The sequence below is a fragment of the Crinia signifera genome, chromosome 7, assembly GCF_055691185.1.
Source record: "Crinia signifera chromosome 7, ASM5569118v1, whole genome shotgun sequence".
Lineage (NCBI taxonomy): Eukaryota > Metazoa > Chordata > Amphibia > Anura > Myobatrachidae > Crinia > Crinia signifera.
The window spans coordinates 3,747,487-3,753,575 of record NC_139223.1 but is presented as its reverse complement, the minus strand read 5'-3'; positions in this window follow the sequence as shown (position 1 = coordinate 3,753,575).

The window sequence follows — 6,089 nt, the reverse complement described above, 5'->3', positions numbered from 1 at the left end:
ACGTCGCTGTCCATGTCGAAATCAATGTGGGAACCTATGGAATGAAACTATACTCACCTGTCCCAGGGCGACGTAGTCCAGGTAAGGGGTCTTTGCAAAAAAACAAACCGACATGCGAAACCAGACGAACAGCAGAGAGCCGCACGGTGTTTGTGTACATCGTGCGGCTCCGCCTCCCGAATGCCGCTATTGGCCGCCTTGCGGCCTAGCGGCCAATCAGGAGCCGCTAGGCCGCAAGGCGGCCAACAGCGGCATTCGGGAGGCGGAGCCGCACGATGTACACAAACACCGTGCGGCTCTCTGCTGTTCGTCTGGTTTCGCATGCCGGTTTGTTTTTTGCAAAGACCCCTTACCTGGACTACGTCGCCCTGGGACAGGTGAGTATAGTTTCATTCCATAGGTTCCCACATGGATTTCGTCGGACTCCGGACGCCGACGCCATCGCCGACATGGACAGCGACGTCGACATGGATCCAGAAGACGACAAAGGACCAGGACATCAGGACCAGGGCTACCTACAGAAAGAAGATAGGTAAGTATTAGTATGTGTGGGCTTTGTGAGTATTAAAGTTTTATTTTAAATGTGTGTCAGTGTGTTTTATTTTACTATTTTTAATACTGTGGAACTACAAGACCCAGCGGGCCCTTTAATGCCCCACAGGCTGGGACTTGTGGTTCTCCAAGTCCCAGCTTGCGGGGGAGGCTTGCTGGGACTCATAATGCCCCAGTATTAGACAATAGATTATTCTTTTTTTTACACCACTATCAGCCCGGTGACCACAGCCCAGGGTCACCGGGGACAGCACCAGGCTTCAGCCTGGTCAGGTAAGTCCTGGAGGGGGGGACCCCTTCATTTGGGGGGTCCCCACTCCCCCAGGGCCCCTGGCCAGGCTGACTGGTGGGTAGGGTTAATGTTTTGGCCGCGGGACCTTATATCATAAGTGTCCCCCGGCTGTGACTTTACCCTGCTGGCTGGTTTGGCCTGGGGCTGGTTCTTAAAATACGGGGGACCCCTAGTCATTTTGTCCCCCGTATTTTGGGAACCAGCCCCGGACCTGGAGCCTGGGGCTGGTTGTTAAAAATCGGGGAACCCCTATTTGTCGGGTTGCCTGATTTTTAATTACCGGCCCCGGATCCTTCAGCCTGTTGCTGGTTACAGCTGTGGGGGGGACCCCATGATGTTTTTTTTTTTTATTTATTTCATTTTTTCTATTTTTTTACACTAAAGCCTGCACAGATCTGACTGATCCGTGCAGGCTTAAAGCAAATACGACAGGGAAAGCAAGGTGTATTTTCCTGTCGTATTTGCGTGGGTGTTTTACACCACTTAGCAGCCGTATTATCAGTACGGCTGCTTAGTACATCAGGAACCACCATTCTTTTGAATGGTGATTTCTGTCGTATTCTATCGATGGTGTAGACATTCATATTTGTAAATACAAATATGAATGTTCCATCTTTAGGAATACGAATTGTTGTATTTTCGGGATTGTAAATCCCGAAAATACAAATGTGTAAAAAATAGGTGTATTTCTGCCTACGAATACACCTATTTTTCCCCTATGATGCATTTATTTTTGTGTGTTTGTGTGCATTGTACTGTTTTTGTCTGTGTTGTATTGTATGTGGGTGTGTGTGCTGTGGTGTGGTGTGTTGTATCTGTCCAATGTGTAAGTGTGTGAGGTGCGGTACGTATAAATATGTGTGTGCAATGGTCGAAGTGGAAATTTTGAAGTGGGGGTATGGTAAGGTATGGGAAATTAAAGGCTGAAGTTATGTGCACACTCCAGAAAAAGAGGGTGCCACCACTGAAAAGGGGGCATGTCCTTGAGTGTAGTGTACCATGCTATATGCCCCTTATACACATTATGCAAAACAGTAGTAGACCCCCTTACACTTGCCCCTTAAATATTATGTGATGCAGAAATAGCCAAAATTCCCCTTATGCAACACAGAATGAGCAAAAAAATTCACATTATACCACCCGGAAAGAGAGCCAAAATTCATGTTATGCCAAACTGGAAGAGCCAAAATTCCTGTTATGCTACATAAATTGAGCCAAAATTCACATTATGCAACATGGATTGAGGCAAAATTCACATCATGCCTCCTGGATTGAGCCAAAATTCACATTATACCACACAGAAAGAGCCAAAATTCACTTTATGCCACACGGATTGAGCAAAAATTCACATTATGCCACATGGATTTAGCCAAAATTCCCATTATGCCACCTAAATTGAACCAAAATTCACATTATGCCACATGGCGGGGTGACGCATGGACAGAGACGTTGGGGTGATACAGGGACAGAGATGGTGGGGTGATGCAGGGACAGAGATGGTGGGGTGATCCAGGGACAGAGACGGCGGGGTGATGCAGGGACAGAGATGGCAGGGTGATGCAGGGACAGAGAAGGTGGGGTGATACAGGGACAGAGATGGCGGTGTGATGCAGGGACAGAGATGGTGGAGTGACACAGGGACAGAGATGGTGGGGTGATACAGGGACAGAGATGGTGGGGTGATGCAGGGACAGAGATGGCGGGATGATGCAGGGACAGAGATGGCGGGGTGATGCAGGGACAGAGATGGTGGGGTGATGCAGGGACATGCACCTCTATGTCACACTACATGTCACATTCATCCCACCTGCTACCTGTCTCATTCATCTGACCCAGCTCCTGTTTACATCAATGGGGGGATCCCAACTTCCGGACCGCAGCATGCTGTGGTCAGTATGGAGGTTGGACGGGGGTCACACACAGCCTCTGCTGCTGTCTGCTGTACTCTGCAGACAGCAGCGGCGTCAGGGAGGAGGTGAATAGATGTCTGTGTGCAGCATCCATTCACCTCAGCAGTAAATACTGAGCAGAAATAATAATTATTAATATGATCTGCTATTACATTGTCCCCCTCAAGAAAACTTCCACTCTCTGTCTTTAGTCTTACTATTCCACTTTTTGTTTTTCTCTTTTCACTTATATACCTAAAAAAAAGTCTCCACCCCTTTACCCACTGACTGGGCCATTTTCTCCTCAGCCTGTGCTTTTGCACATCTGATTACCTTTTTAGCCTTCTTCTGTCTAACAAGATACACCTCTTTGTCCTCATTCTTCTGCGTCTGCTTAAATTTCTTAAAGGCCAACTTTTTTGCTTTCACAATACTTGCTACTTCTTTTGCAAACCACAATGGCTTCCTTTTTCTTGTGTTTTTCCTAACTCTTTTGACGGATGAAATTCCAGCGGTCGGGATCCCGGCGTTCAAAATCCCGACGCCGGAATCCCGACCGCCGAAATCCCGACAAGGGGGGGACGTGGATCACCCCCCCTTGCAGGCTCGCTGCGCTCGACACGCAGCGGGCCCGGTGCCTCGCTACGCTCGGCACGCTAATTTATTCTCCCTCCAGGGGTGTCGTGGACACCCACGGAGTGAGAAAGTGTCGGGATTTCGGCGGTCGGGATTCCAGCATCGGGATTCTAAACGCCGGGATCCTGACCGCCGGGATTTAAACTGCATCCCCTTTTGACACAACGTTCTGTTGCTTTTATAATTGCACTTTTACATTTTTCCCACTTATCCTGCACTCCTTCCAAGTTCCTTTACTCTAGCAAAGAATCCCTTACAGAGTTTCCCATCTCTACAAAATCAGCCTTCCTAAAATCTAACACCTTTGTTTTTGTTTGCGATGAGTCAGTCTCTGTCTTTATTTTGAACCATACTGCTTGATGGTCACTGGATCCCCGATTTTCACCCACATTTATGTCAGATATTCTGTCACCATTTGTAAGTATTAAGTCTAAAACTGCGTCCTTACGAGTGGGCTCCCTCACCAATTGCTGGAGGGATGCTCCTTGCAAGGAATTCAGCATGTCCCTACTTCTGGTGGAACTTGCAACAGGCAGCTCCCAGTTTACATCAGGTAGATTAACGTCTCACATGATTATCACCTCTCCTTTTAATGCCATTTTATTGATGTCCTGCAATAGGCTCTTGTCAAGTTCCTCTTCCTGACCAGGTGGTCTGTAGATCACCCCTATACGAAGAATCGCCTTCTCCCCTGTTTCTATGGTCACCCAAAGGGCCTCAGTTTTTTCCTCAATACTTTGTATTAAGGTAGTCTTTATGCTTTTTTTCACATATATTGCAACCCCTCCTCCGATTCTTCCGATTCTGTCCTTTCTAAGTAAAGTATATCCTGGTATAGCTATGTCCCAGTCATGATTTTCATTGCACCATGTCTCTGTAATAGCAACAATATCCAGTTCATGTATATTTTTCCCCCTCCTCCCTTCCCTCTCTTTATTAGCTACCATTCCCTTTCTATATTTACTTAACATGTGCAATTCTATCATCTATTTACTTGAACGCTACTGTCAACGATATAATGTGTTACTTGTCTGTGTATTAACCTTTCACTATATTTTCTTCAAAACAACAAACAAAATTTTATCTACTTGTCAGGTCGACCGAAAACCTACCGGCATATAACTGGAATTGTGCCATCTGTGCCAAATTTTTATATACCTAACATTTTTTGCCCTACCCAAATAAATATATTTCTCATGTGAAACTGTGTGGTTAATCAGTGGTATAAAGGCTGCGAATTCCGGAACATCCTTTGCTAGCCATGACCTAGCTATTAATAACTTGGCCAATGCACATATGCTAGTTATACATATTTTGTCATATTTATCTATTATCTCCATTGGGCAGATATTTAAGACACAGCATTTAGGAGTTAGTATATTAACAGGGATTCCTGTGTTTATCAATACCTGTTTCACTTTATCCCAGAATGTTACCAGGGTTACGCATTCCCACATTAAGGCCCTTATTCTGGTTCGTGCGGTACGGCCCGCGTGCGGCCGTACCGCCGATGTTTTCCGTCTGCACATGCGCAGAGGTCAATCTGCGCATGTGCAGGCGAATTCGCCGCACATAACGTTTGTACGCCGCAAAGGGGGCGTATAGGGGCGTGAGGGGCTTCATGCCCTCATTTCCCTATGTATACGCCCCGCGTTTCATGGGCGTTCCCATGCAAACGCGGGGCGTACGCATGGTAATGAGGCCATGACGCAACTCATGGGGGCGGAAAGCTGACGTCGCCGGATGTCAGCTTTCAGCCCCCATACAAGCTACCACACGGACGATTGTCCGTGTGGTCTCAGCTTGCGGGAGCTGCCGCGGCGTGCGGACCTGCCTTCGATGGTCGACGACCATCGAATGCAGGGGGCAGCTCCCACCATGGTGGAGGCGTACGCCTCCACCATTTTCATGCGGATCGGCAGCCGTCCGTGTACGGACGGCCGTGCCGATCCGTCTTGTAGGCGGGGATTCGTCTGGTGCGGTCGGAGCCGCATATGCGGCTCGACCGCACCAACCAGAATAAGGGCCTAAGTGCCAGAAGGACCCGGGCATACTTTTACATTTGGGACACATTGGTGATGTTCTGCCCCCCATTTTCACCAGCCTTGTTGTAGAGAGATATACACAAAAATTAAGAAGTATAGTATGTATTGAAATAAGCACATCAGTAGAATAAATTAAAAGTATGAAAATGCTGCTAGAATAGTTGGAATTCAAATTGCAGGTGCCTGCACAACAGAGATAATCAGTTTTGTATATGTATATATCAACACTGCGGATTTAGACCGGCACATGTACATAAAAGCTTGACGAGTCAAGACAATGCCCAGAACTGGCACATAGATGCACCCCATTCAGGAAAAAAAAAAAAAAATAATAACAAAAAGTAGTCATTAGCACAGGCGCATCACTGTGTACCGCTGTCTTCACAGTTTTGTTTTGTTTTTCTTTTTATTTGTATATATCGTGTTCAGTGTAATGTATATGTCTAACATAATATATATGAAACTATGTATATACAGGTCTACTATATGTAAGCTCATATAAATATGTCGCAACGTAAACTGCAAAAATATGTAAAAACATGTAACATAAAAAAGAAGCTTTGTAACCTGTAAAAACAATGTCTGTTTTACTTTTTTTTAATGAAAAATAAAAATATTAAAGTTAAAAAAAAAATATATATATCCAGTTCATCCCTTTTCATTATTGCAATTAGT